This window comes from Stenella coeruleoalba, assembly GCF_951394435.1.
Source record: "Stenella coeruleoalba genome assembly, chromosome: 7".
NCBI classification, from domain to species: domain Eukaryota; kingdom Metazoa; phylum Chordata; class Mammalia; order Artiodactyla; family Delphinidae; genus Stenella; species Stenella coeruleoalba.
Window position 1 is genome coordinate 95,042,062 of NC_137153.1, and position 24,930 is coordinate 95,066,991.

Consider the following 24,930-nt stretch of genomic DNA (forward strand, 5'->3'; position numbering starts at 1 on the left):
TACATACAGATCAATCTAAAGCCATCAGTCTGTGGGACTTCCTTGGTGGTCCAGTTGGTAAGACTGCAGATCCTGCGTGCATGCTGCAACTAAAAGATCCCACATGCCACAACTAAGACCTGGCGCAGCCTAAATAAATAAATAGAGATAGATAGATAGAGAGATTTAAAAAATAAAGCCATCAGTCTGGGCCTTTACATTCTCTCTGCCTTTCCAAGGAAAGCTGCTGCTTCCATCAATGCTACCTTTTATGTCAAACTTGGATCATCTAAATACCAGATCCAACTGAATTCAAGCTGTCATCCCCTTGGGGACTTTCTTCTTCAAGAAAACAAGCTTGGCTTGACTCTTGGCAAAAACTATTCCCAACCTGGCATCCCACAGAAATTTTGCAAAGCAAGTGTAAATAGGGATATGAAACCCAAACAACTTCTTAGCAGTTCCTTCCCTCCTCTCATGCCTGCCCCAATCCTGAAAACTCTTGCTTCTTTTTCTTCCCCTTCCTCTTCCTTCTAGTCCTAATCTACTATGATCTATGAAACAACTAATTCAGAGCAATGCTTTAGAAAACTTTGTGTCTTGCCCATCTACCCCCAGTGAAAGTCTTCTGAGACATTTAGAAATATTTTCATAAGGTTAGTCCAATTCTCATCCTTTCTTGGAGGATGAATGAGTCTTAAAAGTCAGCTTTCTTTTTCCTATCATGTATTGGCTTAACAAGACTGCAATATAAGAAGCAAAACCTATACTCAAAATGGAGATGTCCAGAATGGAGAGTCCAAATGAACATTTTGTTTCAGAGAGATTCTCCAGATGCTGAGTCAGAAATGAGACAAATGTCTCACTACATCATGTTTGTTCCACTGAAATTTATTGAGATCAACCAACCCCTCCTTCCCTTGCATTTTGGATGAAACTCCCCTTTTGGTTCCATGATTCAAGTCTTCATCCACCTAATGCAGAGTAAATAGGCAATTCCAACACCCTCAGGCTTCTACCTTCCTCTCCTCCCACCATCTTCTTTTCTTCCATCATCACTCTCATCAAAACACTCATAAAAAAAAAAACCAGAAACAGAACAAAACAAACAAAAACGCTCTTTATGCATTCCCCTGGGTATTTCCACTCCACCTCTCAAAACCCGCACGATCTGTTACACTAATGCTGAGCCTGTCCCTCAGGACATTTCTCTGGGCAGCTCCAATCAAAGAATCATCCTTTTTCCTGACTACAGACATAGAGTTAGAGGACGTAAAAGCTTGAATGGCTCTTTAAAAGTCATGTACTCAGCCTCTTTCATCTCATCAACCAAGAAACTATATCTCAGAAAAGTAAAATGACTTGCCCAGGGTCACATGACTCCTTAGTCTGTTTCTCAAATTACATGTGGAATATAATTACGTCAAATTGTATGTAATTATATGTAAGATTTGGAGTGTACATGCCTGTGTATATTTTTTCTTTGGAGAGAATCACAGCTTTCATCATATTCTCTATGTAGTCAAAAATCCTCTCCCAATAATTGATAGCCACTGATTAGTTTTTTTTTGTTTTTTTTTTTTTTGCGGTAGGCGGGCCTTTCACTGTTGTGGCCTCTCCCGTTGCGGAGCACAGGCTCCGGACACACAGGCTCAGCGGCCATGGCTCACGGGCCCAGCCGCTCCGCGGCATGTGGGATCTTCCCGGACCGGGGCACGAACCCGTGTCCCCTGCATCGGCAGGCAGACTCTCAACCACTGCGCCACCAGGGAAGCCCCTGATTAGTTTTTTATATACAAAATTCTTCCTAGGAAGTGTCCCGGACTAAACACCAGTTAGCATAAAACATCTTGACTTCAAGACTAGCCAAATAAAATGTTCTGACTTCCAAATGCTTCTTGGAAGTTGGATTTGGCATAGAAAATGTTGCAGTTCTAAACAAATACACACACACAAAAAAAAAAGAATAAAAGAAAAGATCCTATACATAAAAGGTTATTTTGGGTTTTTTTTAAAACTAAATGCTATTTTTAAGTAATTAAATTCTAAACTACTTAGTGAATTATCTCATTCTTATTTTTAAAAAATAAATTAATGTGCAAATAGAAGTAGTTTAATGTGAAATGTCACAGACTACAGCACTTTCTCAAATCACAGCTGCCTCAAGAAGAAAAATGAAGCTGAATGGAGTCAGAATTGTTTGTTCTACAAGTAAACTGGCCTAGGTACATACTAATATTTCTCAGTCTGCCATAAACCTAAACTTAACTAGAATTTTTCCTCATATAATTCTATTTCTAGACTACATGAATTTAAAACATTTTATAAAATGTTTTTTGTTTTTTCAGAAAAAGAATCTTTATTTCCAAATGAGCAACTAAACACACAATGGACTCAAATGGCATGTTCCTAAAATTTTCAAACCAAATCCATTTACAAGGCACAGCTTGTCTTGGAATATTTCTGATTTCCTTAGTAAGCACCTTGGTATTACATAAAGGCACTATTTCATACCTACTATGATCTACTAAAAAAACAAGCACTTTCTCATCAACACACTTTTTTCTACTTTGGATCAATACCACTTCAGAGTTTTTTTAGATTTTACCAAGCATTCTAAGCCTTTTTCAATATTTTCCATTGATAAAAAAGAGGTGTTTTTTACTTCTTTAGTAATTAATACTGTTAAATCTGATAAAATCTTTTTAGTTTTAGATAACTTCACATAAAATGTCCCACATTTTGAAACATAAAGTATTTCAGCCTTTTCAAGTTGTCCACGTTTTAACTCTTCAAAAGGAATATTTATTAACCAGCTGTTGGTAGGATGGTTGAAGGAGCATAGAACCTTCATACCATTTGGTCGTCCTTTCTTCATTTCTTTATCAATAGGGCTCACCTTTTGAGAGACCTTAGGCATTTGCAATACTGTTTTCTGTAGTTTCGAACATGCTGTCCATTTAGATAGTTGATTAATGACACATTTTTCATCACAAATTATATTTACTTCCAATTTCCGTTCATGCTTTTTCAAAAACTCACAAGAAACTGTTTTATTACTTACTCTTGAAGCAAAATAATCCACAGTTTTGCTGTCCCATGTTTCATCAGGCTCATTCCACTTTACTCCACTAAGGAAAGAATGAACTCCTAGCTTTTCTGTGATTATCCCAACATTTTAATTCATCTTTAGAATACAGAAAACCAACATTAGTTCCCCATTCTCTCTGACTTGTTTAAGTCAGCATTTATTGAATCCCCTTCCATATCAAGGAGGGTGAATTAAGGACTAGGAGAATGAATCAAAGCCCTCCTGGAGAAGCATACACTCAAGAAGAAGACAAACAAATGTGAACCATAACAACAACAACGAAAACAAAAACACAATTAAACCCATGACATGAATAGTGCTGTGATCCAATCCTACGGAAGCAAAAAAGAAGGGGATAATTAATTTTAACTGTGTTGGCAGGAAGGTGTGAATTCAGGAGAGCTTATGAGAAGGATGGCATTTAAATCAGGTCTTAGAGTAGATTTTCAAAATGGAAAAAGACAGGATTTCAAATTTTCCTTTGTTTTAGGAACCAAGTCTGATGCTCCTCAGAGTAAATGATCTTTGCTTTAATACAGCCTATCGTCTCAACAGAATGCAGAACAACCAAAGGCTCTACCTGAAAGCAATTTTACATGTGAGATTTCCTTCCTCTGGCTTCAGATATTTCCAAAATGTGCGTCTTTAACACCTATGCTGGTTACCTACCCAGGGAACTATTTGCGGTCGGAAATATCCAAACGAAAAGTGAGACTCATTTTTTGCCTTTTGCTAGTATTTCATTTGTCAAAACTTCGATATTTTAATGAAGTCCTTACCCTGCTATTAGTAAATTCATGGAAACCAGATGGCCTGGGATGCAGCCTCAGCTCCACTACTAACTTACAAACTCCATGATCAGGCTACTTACCCTGTCTATACTTCAGTTTCCCCATCTGTAAAATGAAGATAATAACAGAACCCACCTCATGTGGTTCTCATGAGAATGAACTAAATTATTACGTGTGAAACGCTTGAAACAACACCCAGCATAAGGTAAATCAACAATAATGTAACTTTTTATCAAGAAGAAATCTTTCCTAAGAGCTTATTTCTAAGGTGCTACACCACTTTAATAAGAAAAAGAGTTTCCTATCCTATTTCACTTTTATTAAGCTGACTTTGAAACTGTATGTACTTTCAGAGAAAGATGCCTTAAGAAAAGGCTAAATTCGATTCCTAGACTGTAATGGCAGTAACAGAAAAACGGTTTATTTCAGAAGGTCCAAGACATAATTAGGGGTAAAACAAGCAGAAGTCATATTGTATAATAAACAATTTTAAAAATTCACCAAAATTAAGACTGACAGCTAACTAATAGTTCTCTTCCCTTTTTCTCTCCTTTTATTTATTTATTTATTTGGCTGTGCCAGGTCTTAGTTGCAGCATGTGGGATCTTTAATTGTGGCATATGGGATCTAGTTCCCTGACAGGGGATCAAACCCGGGCCGCCTGCATTGGGAGCTCGGAGTTTTAGCCAGTGGGTCACAGGGAAATCCCTTCCCTTTTTCTTTTGTTCCTTATCCTTTTATAGCCAAATCCTCTGTCTATCCATTTTCTATGCATCACACAGGAAAAGATTTCGAGATCATCGTAGACCTACTCACAAATACTTGACTAAAATGAGAGTAAATTTTTCATTTTAAACCAAGAAAAGAATTAGAGTTGAGCAAATTTTATTGTCTATCCTTTCCGTGGTGTTGCAATCCCTACACAACCAAGGTCCCAACAAGCTGAAAAGAACTTGGCTGGCCCACTCATAGCAACAAGGGAAATACAACACAGGCTGCAGATTCTGATAAAGACTAGAGCAGATGAATATACCGGAACTCAGCGAGCATCCTCACAAAGTGCTCTGCCCATGGCAACTGAAATTGTACCACCTCACTGCTTAGTGTGGGAGTCAAAGAAATCTGGGGCTCACTGGCTGGGTTCAAAACTTAGCTCTGCCACTTGCAAGCTGTGTGGCTGGGGACATGTTAGTTACCCTCTCTGTTTCTCAGTCTGCAAAATAGGGATAATAAGTGGATTTGTTGTAAAAATTAAAATAGTATTTGAAAAACATTTGTATCAGTACTTGGCACCTGGTGCTATTTAACAGTGTCTATTAAATAAATATTGCAATAACTTTGGCACTTATGATTATTTCCACATGCAAATATGAAGAAGGTTTCAGTTTCAGTGTAGCCCCTCTCCCAGAATAGTTAAATTAAAACAAATTTTCAGCAAGATCTTTAAAATTTGATACTGAGGTAATTGACCGTAAGGAGCATTATACTTTCATTATTCCTTTAACATCCAGATAGTAAATAAAAATGTATTTGGATTCGAGAGTATTTTAGAAATGTAAAAATCACACATCTATTGGTGTTTTCTAGATTCTAAAAAAAGTTCATAATTAAGGAGTCTAAGATAATGTCCATTTATCTTAGGAGCTAAAAATTAAAATAGCAAAGATATTTACAATCACTCTGAATACAGCATAAGCAACTTGGTTTATGGGAAGGAAGATCCCCTAAAAAAATTTTTGATGGAAAAATATTCCAACTTCTCTCCATATAAGGTAAATACTACAGAAGATAATAAAAAGCTGTGTTGCTGAGTTTCATTCGGTTTCATTCATTTTTAATAACGTAAGCATTAAGGTTTCCTAGAGCAGAGGTTGAAAACAACCAATCCTTAATCACCCTTTTCCAATCCTAAGCTACTGTCTTACACTGTCTCACATGAACTGTAAATATGCCCTAAGTCAAAAGGTGTCCAGGGTCCCTTACAGGCCTCTATTTAGATGTAAACTGAGGGTTGAGATTTCAAATGCTCATCTGGAGGGGAGACACATATCACAGACACATATCCCTTCACAATCAGATATGTCATTCTGAACACTAGGCTGGTCCCTGCAAGGCGGCTAATGAATTACTCTGAGTACAGTAGAAATTCTTACCCCTTAAATAAACTGTGGTCATCGAAGCCTGGTCACTCTGATTCTACTGCTTTTTCTCGAGTAAATACTAATGTGTTCTGTGTATCCAGTGTTTTCCCAAAACTCTATCATAAATTAATGCATAAAGCATTAAAGCTCCTATAAAAGGAGCACTTGGGGAACAAGCTGACAATGAAAACTTTGTACTTGAAAATTATTACACCATCAGAAGAGGTTCTACTCCGGAAACTTCTCCATGCTTTCACACTTTCTTGCATTTGGGAGAAATGCCTCAAGAGAACGATATGAACAAAAGAAAGCCTCCGTTAATTTGTGGTAGGTATGAGGAAGATGGGCTGAAATATTAATAAAAGGGGAAATGAGAAACTAAGTACTTTTTTAGTTGGGATTTAAATTTTGTCTGAAAAGCAGATCAAAACTTGGGTTTGGGTCCCAAACTATTGTTAAAAGAACCAGTAAAACTCTGCTTTTGAACTTGCAAAATTTTGTGAGGTGTTCTTTGTGGGGAGGTGGGGACCGGGCCTTAGAAAGTGACTTGCTGATTTTCATCACCAAAGAATTTTTTTAAATATCACATTTGTCCTCTATTATATTAATGTATATACTACTCGCTCAGTTTGTTGTGTCACTGAAAAGTGTTGGTTTTAAAAGCTGATGGTATCGCTTTTGTAGTGCTGCATTTCTTTCTCTCTCCCTTTTTCTTTCTGTCTCCTTATTTTCTTTCATCTTGTTTATTCCCTTCTTTTTGATAAGTGTTGAAAAAGAGGCACCTACACACAACCCTGGCACTGGCCCACGCCCCAAGAACCTTCCATTTAGCAACGCTCTGGGAGTTGGGAACCATTGTAACAAAACAGAACCAGACCCGCTTTCTTTCGCCTGTTCCCCAGGTTTCCTCCCAGTATGCAAACACCCGTCTTCACTGCATCTCGGTCAGGAACCCTCGAGCGACAACGCCTCGTACAGCCCGGTCTCACTCCGGCCAAGGAGCCGATTCCCAGGCCACCCGGCCAGGAGGCGCTGTGGATCAGTTCCCCCGTGGCCACCCGTAGCCGGCGCCCAGCCATCCCTCCCCCCACAGCGGAGCGCAGCCCGCCAGCGGAGCTGCGAGCTCTGCACCGCCCGCCGGGGTTACTCTCGGTCATTCTGCTACACCATCTCGCCCCAGCTTCCCCATCCGTGCCCGGCCTGAGGCTGCCCCAAGAGACAAGCAGCAAAGGGCAGGAAGATGGGGGACAGGGGAATGGGCACCTCAGCTCCAGGTTTCCTCAGGCCCTCCTTCTAAGTCTAACGTTTTTTAAAGAAACAGAACTCTCGTCGCCCCAGCTGCGTCAGGAAACCAGCTCCGGGGAGCGTACCGAGAGCTTAGAAAGGACCCAAACAAAGCCCCCGAGGCCTCAAATGAGCACTAGCGCTATGGACCCGGTTTGGTGCACCTCCTAGTCGCGTTCTTGGAGAAAAAGAACGCGCCGCTCCAGTCCGGGGGCGCAGGGGACCGATCCTCAGACCAGAGTCCAACTAGCAAGAACGGAGTGGAGACTGAGGACTAGCATTTGTCCGGGTGGGCGCCGGCCGACCCGCAGCCAGAGAGGATTCCAGCCGGCTCAGGCGCTTCCAAACAAAGAGAAGAGCTCAGTGCCAGACCTGCCACTCTCCCCACTCCGGCTGCAGCGCCCCCAGCACCACCAGGAGCCCCCGATTCCACTGCGCCCCAGGTACTGCGCTCGGGTCTCCGCGCCCAAAGATGCTCCCCGGGCTCCACCGCCGGGCGAACCCTGAGCACAGCGGCGCCGCGTCTTTAGGTCGCCAGAGCTCGTCCTAGGACGTCCCCCCCCTTTACGCCCCCCCATTTGCGCTGCAGGAGGTGGGGACGTGGGGGGGTTCGGACTAAAGTCCCCGAAACACAGCGCTTCTCAAAGTCTCCTCGGCCCTGAAACAAAACAATAACCCCAGCCCAAGTTTCTGGAGAGCCTCTTACCTGTTTTCCACTTTTTGTTTCCGGCTCTTTCCCCCACCCCTTGAAAAACCCTTCTGGGAAAGAAGTGGGGGAAAGGGAGCAAAGCGCCGCGAGAAATGGGCTGTGGCGGCGCTGGTCACGCGGCGCCCCCTGTTCTGCCCACCTGCGCCCGCGGAGAGAGGTGTCGGCGCCGCTCCTCCGGCCCCGGCCGCACTCACTCTTCCTCAGAATTACCGGGGTTTTGCCGCGACTAGTTCCTTTTATAGATTCCGCTGCGCTGAGCGCAGGGGTTACTATCGGTCAAAGCCTGTTCTCTCCCTCCTTCCCCGCCCCCTTTCCCGGCCTCTGTTTATGTAGTTCAGTCACTCAGCAGAAAGCACGTGGAGCCGCGCCCCGCCCCTTAAACGGGCGACGTCCTGCAGCGCGCGGGGTTGCGGGCGGAGGGTGCTGGTGGGGGTCCGCGCCCCTCGCCCCTGCCGGGACGGCCAGCACAGGACCAGCGGCAAACGCAGGGCTTGGGGCTGCGCCTAACAGAGACTCTTATCCAGGTTCAGGGCAGCGAACAGCACGAGTGGACATCGCTTCCTCTAAACTCTTGCTTTCAGCAATTTTTGTTTCCTTTGTTCATTTACTCAGTCAGAGGGACTTAGGGGGGCGGAGGGAGGAGGAGGAAGGGGAAGAGACCGCGAGGCTGCAACCCCTCGGGATGCCAACCCTTTAGTCTTTTTTTCCTTTCAAGTGCCCAGGGTGTGGGAGAGGGTGGATAATCCTCTGGACTTGGCTGGTGTTGTTTTCCACGACAAACCCTGACTTTGGAATTCAAGAGGCGACTTACTGCCTTTGGGGTTCCCAGCCTGGGCCTCCCAGATCCCCGGGAGGACCCCTGAAAAGCGTCTTGCTCCTTCTCTTAGCAAACTGGGTGGAGGAGAAAGGCCACAAAAAACCGAGCAATGTGGACCAGCCCCCTTTTTATTTTCATCATATTGGTCAGCGTCCCAGTGATAGATACACATGGCTTGTATTTAGGTTTCTACAGATTCGCAAAGTGCAGCTAGAGAATCGCAGTCTTGTAAAATTACATAACCATTCCAGTTCTCCACCTTCTTCCTCTGGCTTTGGCTTTGACAATCAGGAGCAAGACGGCCCATAACATTTGAGGAACAGAAGCAAGAGTACAAATGGAGGCCCACATACTTCAAGTCCAAATATTTAACTCATAAATCAAGCCAACCAACTGTAAAACAAGTTTCTCCTACCTGACAAAGATACCTTTGGAGCAAACTGGAAGGGAGGATTCACATTCAGACTCCTCACCCTTTGACTTAAGTTTTGTCAAGAAAGTAGTGGAGTGGGAGAGCTGGCCCCCAGCCAACTTCTCTTCCCACCCCCAGCTCCATCATATTCCAGAAGAACCTCCAGGTGTGCACGTGGGCCCCTAGCTGCACAAGCCCCTCCATGCTACAGTCCAGGCTATGATTTGAACCCAGGTCCACATGTCAGTGGTTCTGTCAACACTCAGGACGGATCCAGGGAGGGGGCCCATGCAAGCCCTGGAAGTGCACTTAGGGGCCTTACTGCAAGGAATTCTGGGGTCCCGGCAACCCATAACTGTGGTGGCCTGGCCCCTAGGTCCTGTGGACTCTTCACGCTTAGGAAGGGATGAGGCTTGAGGCGGGCCACAGCCAAGCCTTCTGCAGCCCAGGGCCCACGAGAGGAGTCCCTCTTGCCTGGGTCAAAGGACAACCCTGGTCAAGAGAATGGGTTCTGGGGTCAAATTTGACTGAACCACATGATCCACAACTTTCTGCCTCCATTTCTTTGTCCATAAAACAGAATATATATGCTCTCCCTGCCTCACAGGGGTTTTCTGAAAGTGCATTTTGTTCACTTGAGCTCCTGGGAAGAATGGCACTGTAAACAAAGAGGGTGTTGGTAGCTGACTATTGATGTCATTTTCTGGTACCAGAAAATGGCCTATAAAGATTGTCCCATGCCAAAATTTTAAAACTCCAGGTCTAGCCAAGAGCTCAAAGTAATCGTTCTGACCGTCTGGATATAAAGGAAAGCTCCTGGAGGAGGTGTTACCATTCCAAGTGTGACTTATGGAAGTGCTTATGTCTATCTGACTCTCCACTCCCTGCCCACCCACCCCACCATCCACCTATCACAGTGCTTGAAATCCCACCACCAAAAGCATTCTTTCTGGAACTGAAGGCTATAGTTCTCAAGAGCACCCCCTACTAAAGTAATCCCTCAGATTGTTCTCTTGGGGAATGGGTGACAGTAAGTTCTGTACAAATGAGACAAAGATAGACTGTTGGAGAAAGGAGATGAGGCCAAGAAGGAGATGAAAGCCCCAGAGAGGACAGCCATTGATTCTGAATACACAGGTCTATGGCCCCAACGCCAAATGTGATCATTTTTAACTAAGAACAACCTATGGTATCAAGAATCTGCTCACCTCTGCAATGAATACATGAACACACCATAATGTTTGAAATATGCTTATTAGTCGTGTTGATTTCTACCAGTAAAAGAGCCCAAATCCCCAAAAAGTCTAAGTGATTTGACCAAGGGACACAAGGACCTAAGTCTGCTGACACCAAGCCCACAACTTTGCAAGTACGACAGGCTCACATGACAAAAATACTGAATTCCAAAAGTTAGAGGTTAAGAGAATGTGTCCCTTGAGAAAGTGTAAAAGCATGAATTCTCTCCCTTGAATGTCACAGGTCGATTTGTTCCAGAGTATGCTTCAGCGAGCTTTCCTCCAAGTCCTTCAATTCCTGCTAACACCAACACCAACACCAACACTCTAGGTCCCCACCCTAGCTGACCCTTTCCAAACAAGTGGAATGGCCTTCTTTGTTGCTGTGGCTCTGGAGAAGCTGATTCTGTCAATGTAGCCTGGGTGTCTTGAAGTTCTATTCTGAGATGACCCTGGAATCTTTTAACTACAGAATTCAGGCAGCTGTGGCCTTGGAGACCCTGCTAGAGGTCATGAAGCTACAGATTTTCATTCTGTTGAGACTTTTAAATTAGGGATTACCTAAAAGGTTTTGCTTGGAAATTGCTTTGATATATAATAACTGTTAACTTGTCTACATAAATGTACATGCACACATTATTTAAATATAAATGATTTTCACCACACATGTGTATAGCATACTGTTTGATTCCTGGAAACTCTGAAAAAAAATAGAGTATTACAGGAAGTCAGTGAAGAATAAAACAAAATATTCTAAAAATAACTTCTCAAGCGGAATTTGTTACAATTAAGACCTAATAGCTGGACTTTTTGAGAATTTCTGGAGAATGACAGGTACCTCGAAATTAAAGAAAAAAAATAGGTAATCCTTCTTTCATGTAAAGTGGAATAAAAGGACCTACAGTTCATATTTGAGTCAGTTTAATTCCAATTCATGGTTAGAAACAAATTCTCAAGCTATAGATATTCAAACAAACAAACAAAACATACAAGGAATCACCATTATTTGTGGAGTAAACCATGTATTGCATAGGCTTTCAGTACCTACAAATTCAATATAATTGGACCAATGCAATCCCCTTCTTTATTAATGTGACTCCTATTGACATGTAGCAACATTCAAAAATATTACTGCTTCTGGATTTGAGTAGGATGTTTGTTCTGCTTCTCATTGGGATCAGCAAGTTAGTCTGGATTATAGACAGACATATTCCCCTGAATTACTAGTTGATCAATGAGCTATAATTCTTTTTAAAAGCCAGCCATCCAACCTGCCTCCCTTCAAGCTCTCCTGCCTTTAACAGCCAAACTGCTGAAAAGATTTCATCTGTTATCCCTCCCTTTTATTTGTTCTCCAGCCCATTTCAGGCAAACTCTGGCCCCCACCACTCTCCAGATTCATTAATGACCTCCTTAAGAAGAGAGAGAGAGGGGTATATGTGCTTTCTTTCTTATCATTATAAAATATTTTCATGTAGAAAAACAGAAAAATACCTCAAGTGCAGAAAGACTGCTGAATGGGTAACGCTGATGACCTCCTTTAAGTCCCTGGGCTACCTGATCTCTGATATTTGACACTACCCACCACACCTTCCTTCCTGAAACAAGTTCATCTCTTTTATTTCCTGAATCTGGTTCTCTTCTGACCCTCCTGCCTCCTTAACGACTCTTTTCCTGACTCCTCTGTCCTTGTATAATGTCTCCTAATACTGGTTTTCTCTTTTTACTTTTACATGATCCACTCCCCTTGGCTTCACGTAAACCCTGTGTTGCCAGTTGTCATCTCCTTGCTGGGCTCCGGGATGGTACGCCCCCCATACATGGTGGGGCATCCAGTGGGACCAGTGGTGTGCTCGCTGCAGCTCAGAACTGCTGACTGTGTATGTATATCTCTTCCCGATTCTGCACTAAGTGACTTCCACAGGGTGAGCTTAAAATCAGCCCATGGTTTGGAATATTAACACCATTGAAATCTGATACAGTCAGGGCTTTCTTTTCTTCCTTTTATTTTATTCTTTCTTTCTTTCTTCCTTTCTTCCTTCCTTCCTTTCTGTCTTTCTTCCTTCCTTTCTTTCTTTCTTCCTTTCTTTTCTTTCTCTCTTTCTCTTTCTTCTCTCTTCTTTCTCTCTCTCTTTCTTTCTCTTCTTTTGGAAAGCCAATTTTAACATTTACCACCACAACACTGAATAGGACATTCTGCAACTGAACCCCATACTTATTTTTTTAATCTTCCCTTTAAATCTCTGCCCTCCATATGCATCTTATGATTTAATTTCATTTAATGACATCCTCATCCACACATTGTGGGAAATCAGAGTCATACTTGTTTGACTTTTCATCTCTCTGACCTCATCTTTCTCTTCTCATCCTAAAAAGCACCCAAGTCAGGCCAATTGACTCTCCTAAATATCTCTTAAATCTGTCCCTTACTCTCCATCCCCACTTGTCTAAATCCAAGCCAAAGGACTGGGAAACCTCCAAATTGCTATTCCTGTCTTTAGTTTCTTCCTCTTCCTATTTATCTTTCCTACCACAATGGAGTGATTTTTGCTTGAAGGGAAAAAAGCTAAGCAAGCCAACACAAAAATAAAAAGCATCTAATCATATCTTTCTCCCCTTCAAAACTTCCTATGGTTCTCCATTGCTTCCAAAGAAATAATCCCTCAAAGTCCGTTAAGAAAACCTACAAAGATCTTTGCAAACATGACACAAAAGGCCTTTGAAGCCTCCTCCATCCCCCCATCCCTATCTACCCACTCCCCCTTCCACAAACTTTCTGTGTCTCTGCTCATGTAGTTTCCCTACTTGGAAATCCTTCTCATCTCCACCCCTGTCCTCCTGTGTAAGATTATTGAAGGAGAGGGATGGGATTAAATGACTAACTCTGCTGTGCTATTATTCAAGAAGCAGGAGGGACAGAGAAGAGAGAGGATTAGAGTTCATTAGATAAAAAGAAATGGGGTAGAGGGTAGATGAGAGAGAGAGAGAGAGAAATATTATAGGCAGATATTTTTTAAGTACTCAAATTAATAGGCAAATACCCTTAATTAATAGGGCAGACAGTACCCTTACGTTTGAAAAGAAAATAATTGGACTCGGGATTAAAAGAAATCAAGCATTTATTATAACAGAAGTGATGTATCTGCATTTTTCTCTCCTTACTCAGAGTGCTTTTTTGACACTTGTTAAGAATCCATATTCCTGGCTGTGATTTCTGGGATGAGGGACTGTTATTTCTTAGCCAGGAGCTTTCCTTCTTTCTGACATATTAATAAGAGGATAAGTCATTAAAAAACAAAGAAAGCCTAGGAAATGTTCCAGATTTCCCTTTTCTTTGGGGCCGCTAGAGAGGCAAGCCTCTCTTTTTCCTCTTCAGCATTTTGGAGATGATTCCTTCTGTAGTGCATGGTCTTCCCTTTGTTGTTGTCCCCTTGGTGTTCTGGTGTTGGTTTGACTCGTCCCTGCACCAGTGCCCTTCATAGCTTCTAGAACGAATGTTTGTGCCCCCTCAAAGACAACACTGTCTAGCTGTTGTGCTGTGACCAGGCCATGGAAGCAGGCCTTCATTTCCCTTCTTCATTGCCATGCTTCCAGTGACTAATGCTGTCCAGTGAAATCTGAGCAATTTCTTAGCTTGGTTACTTGTCCTGGAAACCTACCCGTGAAGAAACATCCACGGTATGTAAATTAGTGGGGATGGGCTCCATTCCCAGAGGCCTGGGGCTTCCCACAGGTCAGTTTAGCTGACCCTAAAGCTGGTTCCTCTGGATTGGCTCCGTTACCCAACAAAGCTCAGCAGGAAGTCCCCACATCTGGCTGCTTACTGCTGGGGATGGGAGGCCCTCAACACACTACTAGAATGAGAAAAGACAGCTCAATGGAGGGCCCAGTCCTGACATATAAGGAAATAAACTGAGAGGTTAAGGAAAACGGAGAGTGATGTAAAAGTGAAGATCATAAAAACTGAGGGTGGGGCTTCCCTGGTGGCGCAGTGGTTGAGAGTCCGCCTGCCGATGCAGGGGACACGGGTTCGTGCCCCGGTCCGGGAGGATCCCGCGTGCCGCGGAGCGGCTGGGCCCGTGAGCCATGGCCGCTGGGCCTGCGCGTCCGGAGCCTGTGCTCCGCAACGGGAGAGGCCACAACAGTGAGAGGCCCGCATACCGCAAAAAAAAAAACAAAAACTGAGGGCGTTAGTGGCGTGTGAATGGCCCCAACATTCTGACAGGCAACGTAGCAACATGTGTTAAGAGCTATTGACCCACTAATTTTACTTGGAGGAATCTACCCTAAGGAAATATCCAAAAATATGGTCAAAGGCTTATATTCAAAATGTTTGTACTATGTTATCTCCAGGAGTGAACATTTTTAAAATAGTAAATCATCTAATGGTTAATGGTTATTAATCATCTAAGATTCTAAGATAAATTCTGGTAGACTCATATGATTGAATTCTATGTGTAGTCATCAAAAATAAAAATAATGTTGTCAAAGGTAGTGATATGGGAAACAACTCATGATAAATGTTAACTGAAAAAAGCAAAGCTATAGCTATGTGTATATATGATTTATATTCCGTAAAAATAGTTAGCAGTGTATTTGTAGTCTTTTTCATTGGCTATATGTGTATAGAAAAGAATGGAAAGAATGCCACCTAAAAGTTAACAGCTATTTTCTGTGGATGGTGGGATTAGGATTAATTTTTTCATACATGTCTGTATTTTACAAAATTTCTAGGATAAGCATATGGTACTTTTTACCTAAGAAAAATGGCATTAAGAAGAGAGTTTGTAGATTAGTAGTGAGAGGGGATAGTTCACAACTGCAGAAAGGCAAACCATAAATCACCACATGGAAACAGTAAAACCTGACATATTTTAGAAGAATGCATACACAGTAACAAAGAACAGAAGAGAATATGGAGAGATGAAATTGTTAAGACAGCTAGAACTTTTTGGTGAGTAGGTTTATAAATTTTTTTAAAAAGTGAGAGGATTTAAAACCAATCCTAGGAGGCCATTGCTAAGTGAAAACTCCTTATTTGTACAACATGTCTGTGTGTCCTTGGGCATGTTACTTCACCCCTCTGTGCCTCAGCTTACTCATCTATCAAATGGAAGTAATAGTAGAAACTACCTTATAGGGTATCTATGGGTATTAAATGAGCTAGTACATGTGAAGTGCTCGTACTGTGCCTGGCATGTGGTAAGTGCTCAATAAAAGACAGCTGTTGGGGCTTCCCTGGTGGCGCAGTGGTTGAGAGTCCGCCTGCCGATGCAGGGGACACGGGTTTGTGCCCCGGTCTGGGAAGATCCCACATGCCGCGGAGCGGCTGGGCCCGTGAGCCATGGCTGCTGGGCCTGCGCGTCCGGAGCCTGTGCTCCACAACGGGAGAGGCCACAGCAGTGACAGGCCCGCGTACTGTAAAAAAAAAAAAAAAAAAAAGAAGACAGCTGTTGTTGGGAATGCCCTGGCGGTCCAGTGGTTAGGACTCCGTGCTTCCACTGCAGGGGGCACGGGTCCAATCCCGCATGCCCCGAGGTGTGGCCAAAATAAATTAATAAATAAAAGACTGCTGTTGTTATCATTAACGCCATTTATTATGTTACTATACTATTATTCCAAACAACAATATAACCTTTCCTCAATGTCCAATAATAACTTAATAAATATGACTTTTTTCAAAAATTCCAATCTGTGGATTTTTAAATTGATATTTTCAATTAGATTAACCAGTATAAACTACTTTGCCAGCCTAGAGTTCAAATACGGTCATATCTCTTTTTCATCTTTTATTTAATTACTCAAATCCCCACTTGCCTACCTATTAGCAGGAAATCCAATATCTCTTTCTTGAGATTTCCTTCCTCCCCTCCCTCCCCCTGAACTGCCTAAAAGCCCTGGGGGCTTCCACAGAGATCTAGAGAAGCCAGTCAGCCTCTAATTTTCAGCAGCCAATTGCCCTGTCACTAGCACACAGCAGTACCACTGAAGTACCACTGATTGGTGCCTCAAAGTCCCACATACCCTTGTTCACTGCTGGGATTGTGTCCATGCTGGTCCTGACCCCGGAACAGCCTCCATCAGCACCCTGCTTTTGGACTCCCAAAATTTATGCACTTCAGTTTTTTGTTTTTGTTTTTTTGCGGTACGCGGGCCTCTCACTGTTGTGGCCTCTCCCATTGCGGAGCACAGGCTCGGGACACGCAGGCTCAGCGGCCATGGCTCACGGGCCCAGCCGCTCCGCAGCATGTGGGATCCTCCCAGACCGGGGCACGAACCCGTGTCCCCTGCATCGGCAGGCGGACTCTCAACCATTGCGCCACCAGGGAAGCCCCTGCAGTTTAGTTTTTAATCAGAAGTTGCACACTGGCGGCCCATAGCCACATCCAGCTCTCTGACACGTGGTTTGGGCTAAAGTGTGTTGGTATTTCATTGGAAATAGTTGATGAGATTGGAAATGTCACAATAAAAATCTTTATTTCTTGCTTCTATTGGAAGGGTGGAAGCTCTGACCACCCAAGGCCCATTCCCACAGAGCAACAATTGGCCGATGCTGGAACGAGGCTCTCTCTAGGTGGAACATGCTGTCTCTACCTTGGCCAAGTCCCCACTAATCCGTTTTTCTTAAACAGCCTGATTTACTCTTCTGTTCCACTTGCTCAGCCTGTAAAGGCTTCTGAGTTTGTGGGCCCTTGGCCTGGAAGTTTTTGGAGGAGTGTGGGGGAGTGGACACACTAGTCCATTATACATCCTGAGAATGTGTTGGGAGAAGTGGCTGAGAGTGTGAGTGTAGTAGGCAATGAATTACCTAAATCTTGCGAAATCGAACCTAGATGAGGGTTCTTATTTGCTATTTTTGCATCAATAATAAGAGTCATATTGTTCCTCCAAGATCAAAACCCTGGGTTTCTACTTCTGCTAGTTTGAATTTGATTTTTTTAAGGCACATCTTTGTGATTGTAACTGAATGCAACTTGATTCACAAAGCAACAAAAGGCATTACCACCTCTAACAAAAGCAAGACCACTTCCTCAAAAATCTCACCCTTTACTAGTATCAAAGGCCTAGTAAAATCAGCAGGGAAGAGTCAAAGAGGTCAGAAGCAACACTCCCTTCTGGTAACTAAAACTGAGACCAAAGAACACATCCAAACCCATAAGAGCCCAAAGTTTGATCCAAGCCACTTTGTTTATTGAATTAAACCCTAGAGATAAACAAAGGAAGCAAGATGAAAAACAGTCAGCATTCCACTGGGGGTGGTCAATAAGGCAAAGTTGGAGAAGAGGTGGATCAGGAAAACATGTGGGCAGCTGGGGAGACAAAAGCATTCTCAAATGAATCCTCAGAGTGTGGGAGATGGTTTTCAATGACTTGGGATTCAGTGAGATAATGACAATGATTTCTTCTGCAGACAATGTGTTTGCCACCTTATATTTCTATGAAATGACCAGTGTGTCATATAAAATATGATACAATGAAAACTAAATTTGCAGTTTCACACTCTTCATTTTCTTAAAACCATACAAAGGCAAACAGAAATTTGAGACTCTGAGACTTCAAGGAAACTGTAGAGTCATAGTAATTTGATTCTAAAAACAGATGCTTGACAAGAAGTTATATTTAAATCAACCATCAATCAGGACATAATTTCTAAATTTAGTAATAGATAACCTTTCCATTTTATCCTCCCAATCACCATATGCATAGGATCATACTTTATACTAAACAAGGTGCATTATTTGATTTTTAACCATATAAATACCTTGAAGTTATGTTCCTTGAGTCCAAGAATTACATTTTAAATATCAAAGACAAATCCCCCAAAATGAGGAAGTGTGTTAGTAGCCCACACATATTGGCGGGTGAAAAGTTCAACAGTGGAAATAATATTGCTGGTGTCTGCAGTCCTAGCAATAAACAGCTAAATGCTCTCTTTTATAGTAGATTTGGGCAGGATATTTTTGTAGAGTACATAATGTTTGAATACATCTGTTTTGACTTGGGAAATTTTTATCATGGTCTAAAAACCTTCAAACTTTACATGGGTTTTTGTAAAAATCAAAATAAATGTTAAAAATGCATAGGTAATACATGCTCCTAGTCAAACGTTCAGACTATAACAAAAGTATAAAGGTAAAAAGACTATGAAAAAGGTACAAAGAGGAAAGTGAGAATCACTATAAGCCCACTACCCAGAGATGACTTCTGTCAATGTGTCTGGTGCACATTCTTCCAGATTTTTTTTCAGTGAATAAATTTGGACATATACTTCTCATTTTAAAAAACAAGTTCAGGGCTTCCCTGGTGGTACAGTGGTTGGGAGTCCGCCTGCCGATGCAGGGGACGCGGGTTCGTGCCCCGGTCCGGGAAGATCCCGCATGCCGCAGCGCGGCTGGACCCGTGAGCCATGGCCACTGGGCCTGCGCGTCCAGAGCCTGTGCTCCGCAACGGGAGAGGCCACAACAGTGAGAGGCCCGCGTACCGCAAAAAAATAAAATAATAAAAAATAAGTTCATGCCATACACATTATTTGTAAACTATTTTTACGTTTTTACATATTTGCATAAACATACTTTACATAAATACACATATTTGCATATCACTAATAATTTGTAAATTATTTTCACTACATGATATGTTATAGACGTTTTCCCATGTAAACAAGTATAGATTATACCATTTTAAATGTGTGATAGTCCACCGTATGTATTATTATAACTTGAAATCAAATCCCCAGAGATAGACTTATAGTTTGTATCTCTTTTTTGCAGTCATAAAAAATGCCTGTGTGCAAAGATAGTACAAGAATGTTCATGGCTGCACTTTTCCTTAGAATATTTCAGCAAAAGTGAGATTGCTAAGTAATAGAATATACATATTTTATATTTTGATATATATAGCTAAATTATCCTCCATAAAGTTGGCACAATGCACTCTCATGAACAGGGTGTGAGAATGCCTACATTTTTTTTTTTCAATTATCATAGAGTAACATTTACATTTCTTTCTTTTGGTACACAGTTCTACAAATCTTAACACGTATACAGATTTGTGTTACCACCACCATAATCAGGACACAAAAATGTTTCATCTCCCCAAAAACTCCCTTGTCCTGTTTCTTTATAGGCACACTCCCCTCCCCTACATCTAAACCCTTGGCACCACTGATCTAGTCTCTCTCCCTACAATTTTTTGTCTTTTCAAGAATGTCATACAGATGGAATCATCTAAAACATCTTGAGACTGGCTTCTTTCACTCAGCGTAATGCTTTGAAGATTCATCCAAAGATGATTCCATTCATTGTTCTGGGGGTGGTGGTGGTTTATTGCTAAGTAGTATTTCATTACATGGATATACCACAGTTTGCTCATTCATTCAGCCACTGAAGGACATTGCTTCCCAGGTTTTGGCAGTTGTGGATAAAACTGCTATACAGTTTTTTTGTTTGAATATAAGTTTTCATTTCTCTAGCATAAATAACCAGGAGTGAGAGTACTAGGTCATACGGTAGGTGTATGTTTAACTTTACAGGAAACTTCCAAATTGTTTTCCATGGTGGCTGTTCTATTCTGCATTCTCACCATCAGTGTATGAGGATTCCAACTGCTGCACATCTTTGTCAGCACTAGGTATTGTCAGCATTACTTTAGCCTTTCTAATAGGTGTATATTGGTATGAATATGTCTAGTTTTTTCATCTTTCTATCAATATTCTTATCAGTGTTAAAATTATGTCCAATCTAACTTACTATTGTTTTGATTTATGTTTTCTTTGATTACTAATAAGATTGAACATCTTTTCATAAGTCTATTGACCTTTTTAATCCAAGTGTTCAGCTTTTTCTTTGTTAAACTCTTGTAAACCAAGAGTCTTAACTCCTCAAATGTTACATATGTTGCAAATATTTTCCCCAGATTGCCATCATTTTTTTTTACTTTGTTAAATCTATAAGTCTTTTCCTTTAGGGTTTCTGGCTTTGATGTTTACAGATTCCTTCTCCATTTCAAGATTATAGAAATGTGCAAAAAAATTTCTTCAAACACTTGCATACATTAGTAAACATTCAATTTTATTTTTACCAGTCGCCTTCACCCCAGCCCATGGGGAGAGTCTCAGAAGTGGGGTAAGGTTAAGAGCAGCCAGCTTACACTCATTGTTTGAAAATTAAAACTTTTTTTCAAAGTGTTTCTCTATCAGCAGGAATCAGTTTTCTACAACCACATCAAAACATTATGTAAAATGTTCTGCTGAGAGTTAAAATAAAACGGCCAAGATATTTCATGGCTAAGGAGATTGTTCTGATTGGGGAAGGATAGAAGTGAGTGTAGAGAGAGGCTCTCCCTCGTGAAACTTTGCTAAAAATTCCATCTCTTCCCCTTCTCACCCAAGCCCAGAGAGCAAGAAAATGACCTTTCTAAAAATCAAGAGTTAATTACTAGAAGTCCTGATTTAGATGCCGCACACCCCAAAGAACAGTTTTAGTGGGTAAATAGGATTACACTGAGCTAAGCAGAAATGGCCTTAAAGGTGATCTGAAGGATAACCATAGAGGAAGAGGGCTCCAATGCTGGGGGTCCAGTGTTGGGGAGAATCAAGGAAACAAACCACAGAAGGGAAAAAAATTAATATGCAAGAGAGTAAACTGAACAAGGGAAAAGAACATAGTAAAGAAAAACTATGAGTGGAAAAGGAAGGAGTCTGGAAGGATCTGCAGCAAAACAAATGACCGAATATGAAAGCGTTGCAGCAGGAGATGGTAAGCTCTATGACGAAGGAGGAGGAAAGATAAAAGAAGTTGAGGGACCTGAGCCACAAGGATCCAGGCGTCCTTGACCAGGTCAGCGACCATTTAGGGAAGAAGCAGAGCTATACTTTCAGCAAAGGCAGAAATTATAATCAGTTGTGATTTTCACTCTTTAGTAAAATCAAGTAGTGATTTCTCTATATTTTATAAATTATTCTCAAACAAATCCCACTTTGAAAGACTCTGTTTTAGAACCTCCAATTCTCATTAGTTGTCAAAAATTCCAAACTCCTGTCATGTCCAGGATAGGAACAACATATCTTCCAACAGTTTCTACCTGAATACCTGCCTACCTGGTAGAATGAAAAGGGAGGGTGTCACGGATGGCCCTGAAAATAAGGGTGTTACTTGTGTGTATATATATATATACATATAAACACATGTATATATATATATACTTTATCATCATCACCATCATCAGAGTGGTTGCTTAATTCATATGTTAGTATACTCTCATTATCAAAGAGTCAAGTGTTTATAAAGTCAACAATTTATGCAAACAAGGCAAAATAAGTGAAAGGACTGAAAAATTATCAGGATAATTAGAACCCAAAATAAAGTTCTTTACATAAGCCTGAAGACAGAACCTCTGAGTGCCCATTATTACCTAATGATGGGAATGTTACCCAAAAAGTGGGTTCACCTCTTGGTGGGTGTCAAGCCAAAGATAGGGAGAAGGATGGATTTATTACTTGCAGCAAGTAAGGAGAACACCAGGGATCTTTCCCAAAGCAGTATGTCTCTGAATAGCAAAACTGGCTAAGTTTTAAACTAAGGGTACATGCACATTCATGAAGGGGCTGGAGCAGAGGAGAATTCAGCATAGAATTGGGGCAAAGGTTGACAGAGTCCAAGCTTTAGTTGACTGAAGTCAGGAGGGTCAGAAAAGGTCAACATCATTATTCCTTAGGTTCTGACCAGTCTCGGATCTCAGCATGTAGTTACCATTCTCCACCTCCGTGGGCACCTTAGTTCCTGCAGAACTCAAAGATCTGTATCAGATTATGATGTATATACCTTGAGGAGGAACTAGGACTCTGTCTTACTGCTGAACTCTGGTTCCTTTACTGTTTTTCCTTTGTCCCTGCTTTCCCTCACTTCCCTTACTATCATTCATTACTGAGACCTGTTCAAGGGCAAGCACTGTGGCCAGGCTTAGATCACAAAATAGCTTAGGCCAAAAATGGCTTCTCTTATGTAAAGAAAGCCATGTCTGATTCTCTTTCTCCAGGGATCCCCTCTCTATCTGTTTACAGGAATACTTGCTTTACGCAGTTTTTTCAAGAAGCATTTATGAAGCACACACTCTGCTAGATGCTACCATGCTTTGAAGGAGCTCACAGCTTAGTGAGGAGAGAGAAAACAGTTTCAATAATATTTCAAGAAACATTTATGAAGCACACACTCTGCTAGATGCTACCACGCTTTGAAGGAGCTCACAGCTTAGTGAGGAGAGAGAAAACAGTTTCAATATTACCTGAAGCAAGCTGTTAATGAAAAAATTAAAACAAAAAACTCAGGCCCAAAATGGCATCCCTTGTGCTAAAGCCCATGATACCAAAACTAGATTTCATACCTAACGTAATTGCAGTTTCAACTTACACCAGAAATGTAATCAATCAACTGGTCTGGAATTTTCTATTCAGCACCAATGAAGTAATCTACCACTTCGGCCCTCTCCACACCCAAGAGGAAGGAGAATCAGTCTGCGTGATAAAACACTTGCTGTTCCCTCCCACCCCCAAAAAGATGTCCTGGCCTAAAAACAATTCTTTCTTTTCTTTTGCTAATAGCTCCCTCATCCCACCCTTCTTCTTATAGAAACCTTCCATTTTGTACAACCCCTCAGAGCATCCATCTACTTGCTAGATAGGATGTTGCCCCACTCATGAATTGCCCAATAAAGCCAATTAGATTTTCACATTTACTTGGTTGAATTTTTGTTTTTTAACAAGCTATGGTGAAGGGATAAGCCAGGTGTTGAGAAAGCACAAACAAGCAAAAACCCAGCATGAAAAGTCTGAGAAAGTTTCATGGAGGAGTTAACATTTGAGTCGAGTCTAAAACGCTGAAGATTTCTCCAGATTTGGAAGAAGAGCTTTCCAGGAAGGGTGCGTAAAAGCATAAAAGCACAAGGAGTTGAACAAACCAAGATAGGTGCAAAGTCTCCTACTGTGGCTGGGGCCCAGGAAAGTCACCCAGTTGGGGTGGCAGCATACAAGGTGCAGAGGCTGGCCAAGGCTAGCCCATGAGGGCTGAGAAGCCATATCAGAGGGCTTGGATTCACTGTGGCCTCTCTTGCTCTTATTTTTTTTTCTTTTTTCTTTCAGTCTTATTGAAATATAATTGACATATAGCACTAAGTTTAAGGTGTACAACATAGAGACTTGACTTACATGTATTGTGAAATGATTATCACAATAAGTTTAGTTTACTGCCATCATCTCATATAAATACAAAAAAAGAAAAAACATGTTTTGTTCCTTATGTCTCCTCCACTTCTAATTTGGCCTGAAATATAATTAACAACATTCCTTTCTATATTTGCCACATAGATGAAAACATCCTTACTCTTAAAAAAGTAGAGCAATTAAGTGTGAACACTGAAACTAAATGGTCTGGTTTCAAATTCAGGTCTTGACTCTTCAGTAGCTGTGTGGTCATTTAACATCTCTGTGCCTTGGTTTTGTCATTTATAGAGTGAGGATAACAATAGGACCTGCCCCGGTTTGTGGTAAGGATCAGTGAGTTAATATATGTAGAAATACTCAGAACATAGCTGATACGCAGCATTCAATAAATATTAGAGAGTATTGTTATTAGATTGTATTGGCATACTCAGAAATTAGTAGTATACTTTTAAAAGTATACTGTCCCACTCACTGACCCTCTGATTAGACCACGTGTGATTTCTGTTTGCTTTCAACAACCCTGCTGGGCACCCCCAGGACAACATCCTTCCTTAAAAATACTTCTGAAACAGAGCAGCATGTTGTATTGTCAGAATGGTCCTGTTTGATCACTGTCCAGCCTGGCTGCCAATCAGAAATAAATGGACAGTTCACAGTCAGTCCAGCCGTGCCACCAGATCACAACCTGGGCCGGGCGAGGCAGTTCACTTGGAGAAGTCTCAGCCTAGGGCCCCCAGATTATGGCACTGTGGAGGTAGACTTTCTGCTCTCGGAAGCAGGGACACCATGACGTCACACCTCCACTGGAGGCACGCCATTTAACTTTCTGAAACAACAATCGGCCAACTCTGTGTGGAGTAAACATAATAAAAAGGCGTCACATAAGCATGGAGCAGAAATCAATCAGAGGCTGGACAGGGAATAAGCAGACAGCTGCAAGAGGCATTTTCTATTTATTTACCTATCTATCTATCTATCTATTTATTTATTTTTGTTGGAGTATAGCTGCTTTACAATATTATGTTAGTTTCTACTGTACAGCAAAGTGAATCAGCAATATCCCCCTTTTTTGGATTTCCTTCCCATTTAGGTTACCACAGAGCACTGAGTAGAGTTCCCTGTGCTACACAGTAGGTTCTCATTAGTTATCTATTTTATACATAGTATCAATAATGGCATTTTCAAGTTTTCCAAACTAAACACAAATGGGTACAGTTAGTTGCCAGTTTGGCAACCTATGTTTCATGCTCAAATT

The 24,930-nt window shown here is 41.6% G+C and overlaps 1 protein-coding gene across 4 annotated transcripts in view; it reads right to left on the reverse strand.

The window, feature by feature from the left end:
• ABCA1 (ATP binding cassette subfamily A member 1) overlaps positions 1-24,930 on the reverse strand; it is a 182,921-nt gene that overhangs the window by 128,645 nt on the left and 29,346 nt on the right. For 2 of the 4 annotated variants that reach the window (XM_079925543.1, XM_079925540.1), the window contains exon 1: positions 7,993-8,546. The exons of 1 other annotated variant lie outside the window; for it this stretch is intronic. The gene's annotated coding sequence lies outside the window, so the exon portion shown is untranslated. Of the gene's footprint in view, positions 1-7,992; positions 8,547-24,930 lie in introns of those variants that run through there. One more of the 4 variants, XM_079925541.1, reaches the window with a different exon arrangement.